The 17,427-nt window shown below is 48.9% G+C and overlaps 1 protein-coding gene across 1 annotated transcript in view; it reads right to left on the bottom strand.

Moving 5' to 3' along the window:
- The window catches only part of LOC119442756 (nuclear receptor subfamily 2 group E member 1-like), a 53,098-nt gene extending 37,965 nt beyond the window's left edge, over positions 1–15,133 (bottom strand). The window contains exon 1 of the mRNA XM_037707759.2: positions 15,076–15,133. The gene's annotated coding sequence lies outside the window, so the exon portion shown is untranslated. The remainder of the gene's footprint in view (positions 1–15,075) is intronic.
- Positions 15,134–17,427: the final 2,294 nt, after the last annotated feature.

Raw genomic sequence — 17,427 nt, 5'->3', positions numbered from 1 at the left:
CCTTTTGTTGTTGATGATGTTGTCTTCGTCTGCCATTGAAACTAAAACGGTTCGAAAGAAGGATTGTTTTCGTCTCCCCTGCAGTCATTGAGTGACGGAACTGGCCACGCCGTGCCCCACTTCGTGACAGTGGCACCCTCCGGCGCCTCGTTCAGTGAACGGACAATCTACTTTGCGTGAAGCAGCCATTAGAGACTGCTTCCATACAAGGCCTCGGCGGGTGGCCGTCGTTTTGTACACTAAAGACGGCAGTGGAGAAGAAAAAAAAAAGCACTAAAGCGTTCAAGGACACATTGTTATTGAGAGAAGAAGGCATCCCCCCCCCCCTTTCTTTTTTTGGTCGTGCTCTCTGTTCAATGTTGTGTTTTTTTTTTTTTTGTACGCGCGAATGATTTAAGCCACCGCGAGAAATTTTACGCGATCAAAAGCCACGCCCGAAACAATAGCGCAAAGTATATGCGCAAAAATGATGGTGTTGGATGCAGAACGAATTGCTTTCGTGACGTGCAAATGGTTCGCGTTCTGGGCGGCGAACGTCCGACGGCCGGCGTCAAGAAATTTGCCGTCCGCAGCCGATCTGCCTGTCCAAACATTTTCGTCGGGCGAACGCCGCCGCCGGAAGCGTCTAGCGCGCAGCGGTGGACGACAGCCAATCAGGAGGCACTAGTTCCGGTCGCAATGCATGCTGGTGTTTCGCGCGCGCGCGCCTTTTCGCGTCGTCTGCAATCGCGTTGGTGTTGCCGTGTCTGCATGTCTCTGCACCGATTGAGTAGTTCCTAGTATGATCTCTCAGGAATCGCGTTGTATTTGTACATCCCATATCCGCTGATCTGCGAGGAAACAGACAAGCAGTGCAAGCTCTCTACAACAACCTTCAACAGAAATCTTCTGATCTCAGAGGCCACATGCTGTCGTCATGCCTATCTCCCGACTTCCCCGATAGATGGCGTTGGCATCGGATATTTCTTTCGCTAGGCTTAGACGCGTTCGAAACGAGAAGCGATCTCGAAAACTACTCAAGGTTATCCATAATACTCTGTCGTCGAAGCGGCCTGAGACTAAGCGAAAGCCGTTTACGCAGTCATTTGCTTCCAACTAAGTGAATTCTACAAGGACAACGCCAAATTCAGTTCGAAGCGGGCGGCCAACGCGCGGCGGCGTTCGCCGCATGTATTGCAACACAGCAAACATCCTGCGTCGTGTCGCCGCGTCGTTACTTGACGCGTGAAGTTCGTCGAGAAAGTTCGCTCCATGTATCCCGGGCTTTAGTGTCATAATGCAGTACTTCTCTTTTCTGCTCATAGGCGGCGGCACCGCCCCGAGCAAGAGCGCGGGTACACGGAGGAGTGTTAGATATATAAGGCGCGTCTGTGTAGCTCTCTGCGAATGCGTTTGTGGCGCAATGGGTTAAACTCCCCCCCCCCTTTCTTTTTTTGGTCGTGCTCTCTGTTCAATGTTGTGTTTTTTTTTTTTTTTTTTTTTTTTGTACGCGCGAATGATTTAAGCCACCGCGAGAAATTTTACGCGATCAAAAGCCACGCCCGAAACAATAGCGCAAAGTATATGCGCAAAAATGATGGTGTTGGATGCAGAACGAATTGCTTTCGTGACGTGCAAATGGTTCGCGTTCTCTGGTGTTCTTTTTCAAGCCCCGGTCATTCCAGCTCCGGATGGTGTTCTGAACACGCCTGGCAGATACTTCCGAATGATATTGCGAATAAGTTGTCCATCTTTTCTCATTAGCCTATCATCTTTTTAGGGCACATTACACACGGGAAAAGAAGTCCTTAATAAAGTTGAAGGCGAAGTTAAATGTGGTCCTTTACAGGCACAACTGCGTACACATGTAGTCACCTGGAGCCAAGTCGAATATGACTCTCAATGGCACTTAACAATGGATCAAGACATTGTATTTCCGCAAAATATTCTTGCGCTCTACTTTCATTCATTGGGACTCTGTCAACTGAAGGAAGCCGTGCCAGCTACTGGCGCACCTTCTGCCCAGCTTCGAGAAAACTTGTTTCGTGTTCTCCCTGAACTGTGACAGAATGGCATATAACCGGCATTGACAACCTATGCACGCGAAGGTGTGCAAGGTGTGTTCGCGCATGGACCCGTATAATGGCCTGCAAAAAGAGCGAGGATGACGCGTTGGAAGAGGAGGAGGGGTGTACAGTGGCGTAGCCAAGGGGTGGCACACTGGGCAAGTCCCTCCCCCTCTCCCCGAAAAAAAAAAATTCCTGGCTACGCCACTGGGGGTTAGATGTCAGCAAGAACCCCTCTGCCGAATCTTTGCATGCGTAACTAACTGCACCCTGCTAAAAAAGACTTCACAGACAGCTTCAGTTGGGCTGTTTGGATCTCGGACGTCATCAAACAGAGCAGGACGACCTTATTACGGTCAGGCGCTCATATAACGGTCTTCAATTGCCGACGCCGTTCCCGCCCACCGCGTCGGCCCCTCGCCAGCCATTCAAGTTCAAGACTACGCGGCGTGCGCGCTGAAGAGTCAAGAGTGTATCTCTCTTTTGTAGTCAGTTAATTTCTTTTCTGTGGTTGGCGTGCCCTCAATCGTTCTTATTTTACGCTTTCAATATCACAAACCCCGCGGTCATGGCGTTTCAATAAGCGAGCGCCGGTGGGCGACTCGTTGCACGTCCGGCTGCGAGACGCCCCCATGTGTCGCGGTGCGGTGTGCACGGGCGCCAGCGCTTTATTCGTGCTCAGGCAAACGTAGCAGCCCTTTCAGCGCGCGCACTCGCGTTCCTCACGCCACTGCCATGTTCGCGTGCCGCCACGACTGCCTCGGAAGGCGGCGGTGGCGGCCACGGCCGCCGCCGCAGCGGTTTTTTTTCTTCTTTTTCTTTTTCTTTTTTTTTTTGTCGGCGGCGCGGCCTTCCGTCAAAACTGACTGCTGAGCTGCGGGGCCGAAGCGGTCACGCCTTGGGACAAGCGGGGACTGCACTGTCCATGCCAGGTCCTGCCGCTGACCGCGGCGCGCTCGATGAGTCGCACCTGGAGAGCCATTGTCTCAGCCGCGGCCCGGACCCACGGCCCCAGCAACCGCGATCGGCGGCTCTGGCGGGCTGCTACTTGTGTTTTTGTGGCCCGACGAGCGGCGCTTAGCTCCAAAGCGTGTTGAGGACAAGTGCGAACTCGATCCTCTCAACGCGGTCGATTGGTGTGTTGTCGCATGCGGGGAAGCAGTTTTGTATGGCCTCGTTGCGGTGTAAGGGCACACGGCTTCTTTCTCATTTGCGTGTGCGCGCTGCTGGCGTGCGCGTGTCGATTACCGGGTGCCGCGTGTGGGTCCCACCGCGAAGGAAAGTGCAGCTTATATGGTATACGAGGGTATATAAGCTGTCTCTTGTTGCAAGCCCTCACCACGCATAGTGCCGACGATTACGGCTACGTGTGAGCTTCGTTGCCTCTCTTTGTGTTGAGAGCTGCAGGGTCGCTATACGTTGGCTTTCAGGGAGTCGATGTGTGCCACTCGGGGAACAAACGCTTCATGCGCAAGGGTCGAATGGAAGAATGCCGTGTACCGCTTGCTCCGTGAACGGGAATGGGACACGCTCAGTTATGTCGCACGTTTATTTCAGCGATGCTACGACCTAAAAACTTGCCACCAAAGCTACACACGTTCCCAAGAACTCGAGCAATATTTACATTCGTCCAAGGGAAAAATCGGTGGAAACTTCAGCTCGACCGAAAGTTTCCACGGTGACGCAATCGAAAGACATCCCACGTCGCTTGCGCAACTGTCTGCGAGTCGTAAATGGTGCAGTTAACATCGGTCACGATGCATCTGCTCAAGTGTTCGGCTGTGACATATTTCGGTGAGGTCAAGAAATTTTGAACGCTATTTAGAGATAAGTCGGACGTGACGCAGTTGGAAATGTGGTGTCCCATTAGTATTTTAACAGCGGAGCTGTTTAAGCTCTTGGTTGCGCCGCGTAGTGCGAACAAAAACTGCTCCTGGCGATGACGTCACCGCGCGTTGCCCTATAGCAACCAGCTCGCGTAGCAGCGTGTGCTTCACCTCCTCTCCGTGCTATGCACATGTTGCCTTGACATGGTACGTTAAGGAGAGGTAAGGAGAGCATGCGCGCGGGGCGCGCTATGCTCGGGAGAGAGAAAGAGAAAATGAGAGAGAGAAGGAAATTGTAGCAGCACCAACAAGGCAACGCACAGAGCTGCTGCCGACGCCGTCCGCGTTTCCCCGTTTCCCCGCGTTCGCGCCGAACGCGCGCGGTGTCCGTGACTGCAGCAGGCGCCTCTGGCGGCGGCTGGGCAGGTTTCGACCAGCCGCGCCCCGACAAGTGTGGAGGCGCAGCTTGACCTGGACTTCACCGAGGAGATAAAGCTCGGAGTCGCCGCCACGGCGGCAGAACTCTCGTTGACTCTGTGGCGAGTACATGTAGCCTTGACATGGGACGACCTAAGAAGACCTGGACAGCCGAAGAAGAAGCCGCTCATCTTGAAGCGTGTCGCACGGCCAAGCGAGAATCTGCGCGTTGGCGGCGAGCCGATTCGGAATACCGTGCAGCACTTATCGTTTCCTAGCAAAACTTAGCCAAGCCTAGTAAAACCTGGAAGAAGCTAGGTCGATCACCAGCTCCGCTGTTTACTCCAGCTTTGCACCACTAGTGCAAGCTGCCCACATTTTTTTTATTCTGCCCGTTTTGAGAAGCATATGGCTCCAAACGCCGTATAAAGGGAGTATTCAGTTGAAATCACATGGAGGCACCATATTTTTGTCCTATTCGTAATTTTGATTTTGCGGGCTGCACAACAGTATGGATGCCTCAGTGACGTTAGTGCATACCCCCTTTGGCAAATTACGTTTGAAATGCCCGGAGAGAGAAAGCCTAGGTGTAACAAAGTTCAGTACAAACAGTCGTCCATCAGAATGATCGACTAACGGTGCGCGTTGTTTGCACGTGTGACTAAACCTAACTAAACCTTCATATGTTGTCTCAGTCTCTTTTCATATTCCATCATTTATGTTTTGCTTTTCTTCTCGTTTCTCCGCAGCACGCTGTTGAAGCTTTTCCTTTTTTCCGTTTCAACTTCTCCCGTCGACTTTTGATAGACAAATGCACTGACTAAACTGCGATAGCGTGCTCGCGCACGCTTTTGACTTACGTGCTCCACGGAAGTGCCGGACCCTCTTCTCCAGCCGAAAGTATATCTGCCATTCGTCCGCGCGAGCAACGAGCTTTCCTCCCCTCCTCACATCCACTCTTCCCTCTGCAAGGTGACACCGTTCCATCTCTTCGGTGCCGTGCGGCGAAGCTGCTCGGAAATTCCTATCGGGCGGCCGCGTCGCAGCGCTCGTGCGAGTGCCGCGCGTTATAAGCCAAGCAGCGCTGGCTGGCGTGACGGTCTCATCGCCAGAGCGCGTGCGGTCGATTGCATCACGCGCGTGTCCGGACATCGATCTAGCGGCGCCCTCCGCTGGAGACAGCATCGCGTGCCCGGAGCGAGCGGCGAGCGAACGATCTGGCGCCTCTGCTGAAGAGAAACGAATTTCGAACGACGACTGCGTGAGCGCAACGATCCGCACGCGCGTAGAAAAAAGAGGCGGCAAAGGGATCGGGAGCCGCCGAGTCACGCGTTGCATGCGACGCCCACTACCGCCGCCGCCGCCGTCGTTAAGAGCTCGAGCTGCACGCGTGGCGGTGAAGCGTCACGGGTGCAAACAAAGTGTTCACCTCTCCTCCGCCGCCGCCCCTCAACTTCTCCATCCCTCTACGGATCGACAAGCTGAGAGCGAAAAATGTCACACGTGGGTGTGGAATACGGTGGCTGGCGCTGTGTGTCAAGAAACAAGAGGGAGTAAGGGTAGGGGGTGGGCGGATGGGTGTGCTGTGTGGATACTGGCTGGGAAGGCATAAAGCTTCAGTTTTGATGCTCTATTTTTTTGTCAGTTTTGGCCATTTCCTTCCTTTTCTTTTGTTTCTCCCATTTTCTTTTATCCTACAAAGTGGCGTCGCGTCAACTTTGTTTTGTCGCCGATTTAGGACGTTTGACGTAGAGACAGCGCCATGCGGGGAGCGCGAACAAAATGATGACGACAAACCGTGCGTTGACTTGAAGTCGGTTTTAAGCAATATTAAATGCAGTTGAAAATGCATTTAAGAGGCGTTTTAAGGACGGTGCGCTGTCTCTCGTCTCTCTGTGCTCGGTTTGTGGCGCTGTTTATAATTAATCTACAACAAACTAGATTTTTTTTCTCTTTCTTCTACGTAGCGGTTCTTAGCGCTAGAAGAACAATGAACACCGACCGCGTCGTTCACGGTATATGCTGTCGCGATGTTCGCTGTGTTCACGGGGGATACCTTGAATGTGACGTGCCATGCGTCAAGGAATTTAGCCTATTGTTCGGGTGCTGATATATGTCCCAATTCCAAGACAAATCGAGGTACGAATTAAGAGGAGGTTGGCGGGCAGCAAATGAATGGCGTAGACGAGCGATCCACGCATGATGCAACCTATACGATGGGGAGCAGCGGAACTTACGAGACTCCGGTAGGATATATTATAGGCTATGTATGTAGATAAGCAATATATACATATTGTAAGGAACAACGAAAGAAGTGACAATGCGCTTTTTCAACGAAGTCGTCGGGACAAATCGCAGGAGATCTGCAGACTTCAACGATTCGCCCGGTTTTGAACTCCTTTGCTGCGACACCAGCACTGCCACAGCCGAACGCCGTCGCCTTGCCAAAAATAGGAACTTTTACATTTTGCGCACCCAAAGTTAGGGGACGCAAACCGCCGGGCTCACAAAAGAACTCAAAGATAGTCCAAATGAACGCGAAGGGCCTACAATGAAGTTTGGGCCTTCGCGTGTGCAAAGCCGTTTGGGCGTGCCATTTCTAACACTTCCTAATGACTTATTTTTCTCGCGATGCACGCGGCATCGTCTCTTGCACCGCTATCGTATTACCCGCTGTGGCCCCCGAAATACAGGCACACACATCCGTTACACACTCCGTGTATGCGTAGCGCGCAAAACCCAGCAGTAATATTTCCGCGAGCTTCGAAGTGTCGTAATAGCGCAGTTATATAGAGCGTCCAGGTCCCCAACATGCTCACATTCCTTCAGGGGCATGAGTTTGATCTCCAGGGGTGTTTGTTTACAAAACTTTGTTTTATTCTTCACCATGTAGCGAACGAGAAGCTGTGGATAACGCAGTCACCTGACGACGATGAAGACGACGACTTTACGATGATGATGATGACGACGACGACGACTTGACGATTTCGACGTGGTAACGAAAAGCACGGACGCAGTACGCCCCTTTTCGACCTTTTCAGGGGACATTAAAGGGTAAAAAAATACTATATTGAGCTGTATTAGTAAATTACCCTTCTACAATGCTAAAACAGCCACTTTCACAGCGAGAGGAAGCTTGGTAAGCCACCCGCCATGGTGGAGTAGTTGGCTCGGCGATGCGCTGCTAGGCCCGAGGACGCGGGATCGAATCACTTTGATGGGAGCGAAATGCAAAAACGCCTGTGTACCGTGCATTGGGTGCACGTTAAAGAACCCCAGGTGGTAAAAAGTAGTCCGGAGTGCCCCGCAATGGTGTGCCTCATAATTGTATCCGTGTTTTCGCACGAAAACGCCTGAATTTAATTAAATGTTTAATTAAACTTGCTAAGCCAGAAAATATGCAAAATCGAAATATGGGTGGCGCCGCCGCCTTGAAGTTCCCGCATCGCCATGACATCATGGATTTCGGCGGCGTCGGCTCAGGCCTAGTTAACACGTTATCGGGAAACGACGGACTACATTGTAGGGAGGGGGCGGGGCATAAATACGTTCCGGCGACTAACATGCTATATGGTACTACCAACACCATTAATTGTCAATTGGGAGGGCAAGGTAATCAATTATGGTGAACTATATACAATTAATTACCAATCTCTATTTTGAACAGAAGGGGCCACCTTCCCAACGTGTGCGAATTACTTAAGGAAAAGAGTACGCTGTCGATTGCGGATGAACTGAAGTCTCAACGAACTTGTTTAGCTGGTTAGAAAGAAAACACTCGACGAAGAACAAAGCGAGAGTGACATACATTCAAACAATTGAAGGAAAGTTCGTGCGATAAGTTCACAATCACGTTCACGAAACGAATCGGGCCATCGCTGACACACACAAGAACCTTCCCAACGTGTACGCATTGCCTTAGGCACAGAGTATATACACTATACACTATCGATTGCGATGAGCCAAGTTTGCGAGTAAGCTGATTAGATGAGACTTCCCCTTCTTTATGGGTTATTTCTGGTCACACAGCGGGAGCTTACTCGGGTTTGTTTCGAGACCGCGCCATTCACTTCTCGACCCGGTTTCATATAGCCACTCAAGTCATTAGGTGCCCTTATTTTCAAGGCAAACGGTCAGCTGCCACCTTAAATTGTCCACGTTACGCCTATTAAGCACTTATACCTAAGAGATTCGCGCTTTGTCTTTGAGAGGGGTTGGCGCATGCGCCCTAACGCATTTATAGAGCACAGTAGTGCGCACTTTGTTCATGGCTCGCTGATGAGCTCGCCCAGTTCAAGCACGTGCTGGCCCCGGGGTCAATAGTTCAGTTTCCCACTGTCGGACAAATCTAGCACTTTCCTTCGCGGAAGTTTCTTTTTCTTTTTCTTTTTTTTTTTTGGCTTCTGCTCCAACGTCAGCGCGACATACGTTGAAATCCAAGGGCAGAAAAAAAAAAAAAAGGTCGAGTCACTGGATCATAGCAACACTTCGTAGAGGAGACAAATTATACAAAGCAATGTCACACGCACCCAACGCTTCGATCAGATTAAACAAGCTCGCAAAGATGCCCATTTCAACTTTATCATTATCTGCGCAGCTAACCCTGTCTTCTGTGACTCTGCATCACAAATGGCTGAACCAATCGTTGCTTATTTAGTGCTTTGTGTTATATTTGGCGATGATGTGTTTTACCGTATAACGCGACTATTTTCTCTCTCTTTCAAGCGTGTTGTCTCTTTCAGGCGCCTATAGCTAACCTGATTGCCATTATCTCGTATGTGGAGCGTTTATGTGATTTCATGCAAGTGATGATAAGAATAATATAATCTTTTCTAAAAAGTACAAATAACTCACATCATACAATGGCAGTATGAACTTGTGCTCAAGTAGGCTGGCACCTAATGCAGCCGAAGCTCTCTCGTGTTTAATGAACAGCTAGACACTAATACTAAGCTGAATCAAATCTGTAGCAACGCCAGGTTCTGCCAAAGCTGTACAGAGGTGTTTTGACAGAACGTGCGCAAAATTTGTCAAGTCTCGTGCTCCGCCGCCAGACAGCTCCGTTCACTGGAACACATTTTCGAACGGCATGACCCGATATGATTCATGCCACCCAGTTGACCCTTAGAGCTCCGCCGAGGCGTCTGTCGGGGCGGGGGCGTTGCTGTGTTCTGCCTCCATCAACATTCGGCCACCATGAAAGGAGAATCTGCTCGCTGCGCCGCGAGTAAATGATAAACAGAATCGAAATCCTCTATGTAGAGCTCTAGCACAAAGCTCGTCTACGCCCTTGCGCGGAAACAGGAAATGGGCTGTGCTTCGAGGAAGGAAGACTCGTTGCTTCGATCTCAAGGACAGAGGGAGGGATATTTATTACAATTTTAAAAAGAAATCAATGCGCAATTTTTTTGCATCTCCAGGAGGAGACGCCCGCGCTATGCTCCCCTCACAACTGCAAACGGAGATTGAGCGTGAGGTAGAGGTAGAAAAGAGTAGTTCGGCGCAAGGAAGAGAGCAAGAAAAAGCAGCTAAACGAAAAAGAAAAAGAGACACTTCAGGCGTCGTGGCTCGCGCAGACCTTGTCAAGAGAAAGAGAATAAAAACGGGAATTCCCATATGCCACATATCCACAATTCCATATAACCTTATATAATTATGCGGGAACATGCATACGGGGGAATTCAATGTAATCGATAAGGAATCATGGATATGGGGCGTGGAGAGCATATCTACTTTGTTTTCATAGGAAGAAGAGGGATCCTATTAGAAGAGTGTGTGGTCGGATGCATTTTTCATAATGCACAGGGAGAGTGGAACAAAAGAATAGAAATGTGAGAGGGTCCGTAGGTGGACGTGCCAGAACAACGGCTTGTCTTTAATGCGATTAGCATTCTTTGCCTACTTCAAGCGTTTTGAATCTATCTATCTATCTATCTATCTATCTATCTATCTATCTATCTATCTATCTATCTATCTATCTATCTATCTATCTATCTATCTATCTATCTATCTATCTATCTATCTATCTATCTATCTATCTATCTATCTATCTATCTATCTATCTATCTATCTATCTATCTATCTATCTATCTATCTATCTATCGTCATCATGCACTCATCAGGCTACCGTCGCCATTGCGTGGTCGTCACACAGTAGTCGCCGTGCATTCGCTGTCATACAGTCGTGGTCATTTCGTCGCGGTCACTCTGTCATCGTCATTCTAACTTCGTCTTCCCACTCTCGTCATGCTGTCGTAGTCACGGAATCGCCATCACATAGTCGTCGTCATACCATTGCCGTCATGCCGTCATGCCGTCATGATGTCGTTTTACCATCGTCATCCCTTCAGTAATGTCATCTCATTGCCGTCATGCCGCCTTTGTAATTTCATCGACGTCACTCCTTCGTCGTAATTCCACTGTCGTTATTGCGTTGTCATCACACAGTCGTTGTAATGCCGCCATGTTCATTGGCAACCACAGAGTTTCTCCCTATTACACCTAGAGGGCAATCTGGTGCCACCGTCTATGCGAGTTTCTTAAAGGGCGATGTGTCGTCATGGGAATGACGGGATATGTGTCTGCGAGGCTTGTGTTGGCTGGTGTTGTACGAGGCTTCGTCTAAAAAGTGGATATGGCTACACAAATACTGCGTTTTTAAAATAAAATCTACATAAAAGGCTTTCATTCACCCATATTACATCTCTCAATAAAGTTTACTCACCTTACAATGCAGAATATGCAGAATCGAGCGAAGAAAAGTAAGAACAGACGACAGGTCGTTCCAAAGCGAGCGAGTATCTTGTCGTCTGTCCTCCAACTTTAGTGGCCAGCTGATACTTTTTACGTTTCATATAATTGTACATCCCAATAATAAGTCCTCAAAATTAAACAAAGCATGTTTTCATGTAATAATAAAGGTAGGTCAGCTTTTTACGTGCTGTTTCAGCAGAAAATGAATCATTGTGACAGACGGAACGGTACTAGCCAAGCCTATGCCAGACGCCTCTTCAAGGCGTCCCTGGATCTCCGAGAACGATGCTAATCCGAAGTCACAATATACCGCCATTCCCAAGCATACCACAGCGCAGCAGTGCCAGATTTCCCTCTAGGTAATATAGTGAAAAGCTCTATGTTGGCAACCATGGCGAGCGTGTGCCATAGTAAAGCGGGCCGACACTGTAGGCAGTGTACGTAGCATATAGACGAATCAACGGAAATCTCAGAATGACCACTACATATTTTATATAAACATGACTTCAGCAATATGATGTGTCACTACATTGCTTGAATGCTAATTGCATTATCGTCGGTATACATATTGTGAGATGGGTTCTACCGTAATTTCTTTCGCTTATATTCTGTTCACCTCACTCTGACTAATATCTCTCTTCTACTTTTTGTTTTCACACGTCTGAGCAGAGCTGTAAAGCACCAGCATCTCCTTACATTTTTAATAGTAATAATAGCAGATAGATAGATAGATAGATAGATAGATAGATAGATAGATAGATAGATAGATAGATAGATAGATAGATAGATAGATAGATAGATAGATAGATAGATAGATAGATAGATAGATAGATAGATAGATAGATAGATAGATAGATAGATAGATAGATAGATAGATAGATAGATAGATAGATAGATAGATAGATAGATAGATAGATAGATAGATAGCACGTGTCAGTTGTTCTTCAAAAGAACATCAGGGGCTCAGTCAAAATCTTCGAAGCAACGCTGTGAGTGATGAGAGCATACCTGCCAACCTGCGAACTTTACTTGGGACACGGCACACCGAGCAGCAACTAACTTGGAACAGCAAATAACAGCAAACAACAACCTGCTTCTAGATCAGAGTGGCTTTTTTAGTGACTTATAGGCTGCCAATGTCCACCTGCTTCAGGAACTTGTTCGTATAAAGTTACTCGAAGCAAGTATACCTCTTGCATCCTTTCGGCATCAGAAGACTTGAAACAGAAGGTACGGAGACCGATGTGCGAACATTCTCGCCAACAAAATTAATTTTTCGCAAAACTTGACGCAACATTCGTAAAATCGTAAAACGGGTCGAAATTCGTACATCCTGCGAAAAAATTCGGCAGAGTTGGCAGGTGCGTGAGAGCCTCCGCAGAAACAGTATGGCAGTGCTTTTGTTGCACGCCTGAGGCTCCGGAGCCCAGGGTTGAAGACAAAATTGACCCTGTATATGTACACCGCTTAGAGGTAGCGAAACTTCTATCGGGGTATGAGCACGTGGAACGGCGAAAGCTTCGATCACGACCGTGGTGGCTTCTGAACTTGTGACAAAGGCTGTAGTTGGCAGATACATGTGTGCCGCAAATTATTACTTCCACGCATCGGTCCGGTCGTTCGTTGTCGGCAAGAAATGTTGTTGTAGAAAGGCCTTCGTTCGTAAGCTTTTTGCGAGCAGAGAGTGTTGCAATTTCAGTGTTCTCAGCAAACTCACATCACAGAGCATTGCCGTTAGCGTTAAGCTACGTATACCAGATCCCCCCCCCCCCCCCCCCCTAGAGTGTACAGAATTTTTAAAATTGTCTATGGCAGATAGCATGTGGAATTCTAATCTTTGAACAGTAACTCGAAGAGGTGGATAGTACTAGCAAAATAAATCGAAATGCACAATTGAATAATTAACAAAACTCACTGATTAAGCTTTAACTAATTACTTTACGGCACAGGTTGCAATTTACGAATTGTAGCCGATGAGTTTTATTTATTTTATTAAGTTGGCAAGGAATATACAGTTGGAACGAACTCTCAGTATATAAAAAAAAAGCCTTTCTATTTACTTTCGTCATTAACTAGTTACCGTAAAATCTCGCTTTGCCTCTAATGCCAAATTAGGTTATCAAAGGTTTCAGGAGGTTGAACTCGTTTTGGTTTGAGATGATTTAATAAAAAAAGTATTTATTAGTCGTATAATTTGCTGGCTTTTTTTTTTTTTTTTTGCCTTTTCTGCGAGCCCAAGTGGCCCTTTCGTATCATGTTCATTTTCATTTTATAGCGGGTATTTGCGCTATGTCATATGACTTGGAGCAAGAATATCAAGCGACGCTTGATACGGAAGACGAGCTCACACTTGTACTCAACCATATTGGAGAGAGAGAGAGAGAGAGATAGTTTAAGAAAACCTGGAGGTGAGAGCCAGGGCTGAAGCTATTCAACTGCGTACGTCGTGATTTGCTGAAAGTTCTCTTCGACATCTACTTTACACGCCTTGCAGAGTGAGCAATGCGCCTTGTGTTCTTGAACAAAAGCGAAGCAGTCTGGGAAGACCTAGCCTAAATAGGGGGGAAAAAATGGCTTGTCACTGGAGGACGTCGCGCGTGGTGGGAAACTTGGCATGCGCCGTCAAGTTACTTTTTTTTCTTCCCACATAAAAGCCAACGAAGTCATTGTTTTCACGAGCACCAGGACGCAAACGTTGACAATGGGAAACTCGTTCTGCCTGCTCTGTCGTCAAGGTGAAAACGCTTCACGTACCCACGTGTGCGAGCCGCAGGCCTTGTTTTCGCAACGTGGAATGAATGCCCGCATTGCGTGATTTGCCAAGTGCGTGATACACTGCTAGTCGCCGGTGTCCTGTACTTCCTTTGTGGTCTGACACAAGGACAAAGATGGCGTCTTGAAAAGTGAAATAGATTATAAAGTCACGTGCTAACTGAGCTGGCCTAAGGCACACAAAAAAAAAGGGGGGGGGGGGGCGCAACAATGTTGAGCGCAACAATGTTGCGCTCATTGCTATTTGTGATATAATGACTAAACTACGTATCAGACTTCTAGAGTATCTTACAAACGTTATATACAGTTGACATTCCAATCGATTCACGAGACCTTCATTCAAGTCCGTAAATGCCGCATTGAATATCTACAATGATTCTTCATTGTGATGGCTGGGGTGATTACTTCAAGGCTGGTTCATTACATAATTGACTCGTGAGATCCCTTCAACTGTTTCATCTGGCCAGCGCTAATTTCTAGAAAAAAACGTGATTGCGCTGTGCTCCCTGGAGTATCTGTGGCACTCCCAGCACTAAGCAGGATGCCACTACAACGCACGCAGATAATTCAACGGCAACCGGTTCAGTTTCCAGTCAATGTTCCTCAAAGCGTAAAAGCTTTTCGTTGCTCTGTCGTAGTAGGTCCGTTTCGACACGCCTAGTGGCTGACTACCCGCTAATCGTGCCGTGAAAGGAAAGCTATGGATTTCGAAATCGTATCAGTTTCTTTTCCAGTAACGACAACTGCACGCAAATAAAGAAAAGTCATCGAAAGCCTCTGGTTAAAGGTGAACGCTTAGTCGCCGATGACCATCTGTACGACCCTTACAAGCGGTTTGATCGTCGAGAATTTCGAGCACTAAATTTAAGAGACGGCTCACGTCTCGTGGTTTCTCGGAGGCGGATGATCTTAAACCAAGTACTTATCGCACTTTATGTGAATGTTCTACAGCTGCTTCATCACTGTGCTCGAGTTACATACAGTTGCATGCATAGGCGAGAAAAAGTAGCGTGAACTCATAAATGCACGGACAAGAATGCTGTTTAGCGAAATGAATTCGGTGCAAACTCTCAAGATCGAGGTAAACGTATGAAAGGGAAAAGTTCTCATCTACCTGTACGCAGCTTCAAAGCTACGGAGGAGAGCTTTTAAAAACAAGCTGATGGCTACATCCAGGTGAGATGCGAACTTTCAAACTATTCCCGAAGGATAAGCAGTTCAGATTTCGGAAGGGCGAAGAAAAACCCGGTCGTTCGGCTCACCGGCAGTCTGCGCGGACAGAGCGGTGACGGGGGGCGCCCGGTGGTCCCGGCCTGATCTCTCTGCGGCGGCGACCGCGAGCGGCGGCGCGACCCTTCATCGGGCGCGACCGTGGCCTGGGCACCCCCCGTGTCCTGCCCCCGGCGCCGGCATCGATCGAGCCCTTTGTGCTGGCTGCTCCCATTGGCCCGGCATCGGGCGCGCGCTCACGGCAGCGGCCGCATCGATTGGAGCAGCGCCAGACCGCGACTCGAACCGCGGCTGCGGGGGTGGAGACCCGCGCGAAGACCATTGGAAGGGGCCGCGCCCGGGGCGGGGGTTGCGCGCGCGACCGCCGCCACCTTTTGACGCCTGAGAACGGCCGCAGGTGCGGCGCCGAGCCGCTAATGCGAAGACCGTGTTCTACGCTTCTCGCACCCCACCTCGCTCACCTCCCACCCCATCTTCTTTCCGCCCGACTCGGCCCCGGCCAAACAGCTCCTCGACCGACGTCGTTGACGCGAGAGGCCGAAGACGAAGAGGGCGCGAGGAAGCAGCAGCAGCAGCAGCAGCAGCAGCAGCACCACAAGCGCCTCCACTCGTCCCCAGCCACCCTCGTTCCTCACCCACGCCGCCGAGCAGCTCACTATTCGGGGCGACCGATGAGCTCCCCTTCGCGTCACGCGACACTCGAGTCTTCGACGCCTGCGGTCGCGCTAAACTGTCCGTCTTTGTCTTTCACTTTCTATGCTGTCGCTGCTGCTGCTGCTGCTGCTGTTTCTTTCCGCGTGGACATGTCTGCGCCGTTCGTCGTTGTACATACGCCGGTCGATGTGCCCGCCGGGTCGAGATCGGAGTGTGGAGGGTGTGCAAGCCGTCGCTGCCCACCCTCCATCGTTCCTTACGTGCTCTTTCTTTATTTTTTCTTTATTATTATTATTTTTTGGTGCACGCCAACGGTTCACAAGAAACTCCTCTGAACGCTGAATCCGCACGACACGCCGCTTCCGGTGACTCCCAGGAAAACTTGGTCGGTGGACCATCGCTGTTCTTATATACGAGCTTTTCAGCAACTAAGGAGACGGGCCCGTATTGATTACGCCACTGAGAAGTTACTTGGTGGCTAAAAACAAGGTAGCAAGCGTAAAGACGACGTTTCCATATTGCTGAGTCGTGTTCTCTTTTTCTTCTTTGAAGCAGACCCTGCGAAACCTTTATACCTCAGGTACTTCTTCTTTCTGGGGTTTTACGTGCCAAAACCAGTTCTGATTATGAGGCACGCCGTAGTGGAGGGCTCCGAATTAATTTTGACCACCTGGGGTTCTTTAACGTGCACTACAACGCAAGCACACGGGCGTTCTTGTATTTCGCCTCCATAGAAATACGGCCGCCGCGGCCGGGATCAGGTAATCGAGCGGATTTTCAAACTCCGCGTGTGCCGTACTGACAGTGCATATATCGAGTCTGCTCTTTGCGTGTCGTACGTTTTCGGGCCTTTCTTAGTTAATTTAACTTGACACTGTCACAGAACACACATAAAAGCCGAGAAATCCTGTTGTTTAAACACCTGTAATGGTTACTAAGCGTAATGTGTTGCAATCTGAATGCCAGTAACGTTTGACTGCAGCATTCTTTGGACAAATGACTTGCAGCCTTCGGAAGCAAGCATTCATAGAGGGCTGAGCAATTTCCGAGGCCGTTTGCGTGTGAACGACGGAGCACGTGCGGATTGGTTCCGTGCCGCGAGTCGTTACTAGCCGTGATCGATTATTGGGGTTCCGCTTGGATGTATGATTATTCCTCGAGAAACACGCGACCTCGATCGTGAGCGCCCTCGAGCTACCACCATTGGTAATTTCATTACGAAATTAATTCGAACGGAAAAGGGCGTGTCTTTCAGGTTTCTGACGCTGCTGGCTAGTGCGATGAGCTTAACGCGTAGATAATCTTCAGGCATTCAGTGTTTATATTAAATTTCAATGATTAGGCGGTGATTCATGTAAAACAACCTTTATCCTACGTAAAGTGACGGGATCTGCAAATCTGTTTGCGCAGAAAGCGCACGGCGGCGCCATTTTACAGGCAGATGGTGAAATGAAGCGACAGCGTAGGTAATGAAAAGTTCGATGGAACGCCGTCTGGTCGGGTTGTTATTCAAGCGTATTTATTATAAATTCTCGTCGCCTGTTGACTACTGTCTTCGGGTAAAAGCATCATTAATAGAGGTCACTGACCAGTGGTAGGAACCAAAACTTTGTGAACAAGGTATCCGTGCGGATTCCGAAACGTCAAGTTCTGTTTTTTTAGACATCAGTTAGTGACCTTTCCTATATTAGTTATGCTTTTTTGGGGTGTGCGAATAGCAGTTCTTGAGA

The sequence above is a fragment of the Dermacentor silvarum genome, chromosome 2 (assembly GCF_013339745.2).
Source record: "Dermacentor silvarum isolate Dsil-2018 chromosome 2, BIME_Dsil_1.4, whole genome shotgun sequence".
Classification (NCBI taxonomy): domain Eukaryota; kingdom Metazoa; phylum Arthropoda; class Arachnida; order Ixodida; family Ixodidae; genus Dermacentor; species Dermacentor silvarum.
Note: the sequence above shows the minus strand (reverse complement) of the source record. Positions and strands in the feature narration are given on the sequence as shown.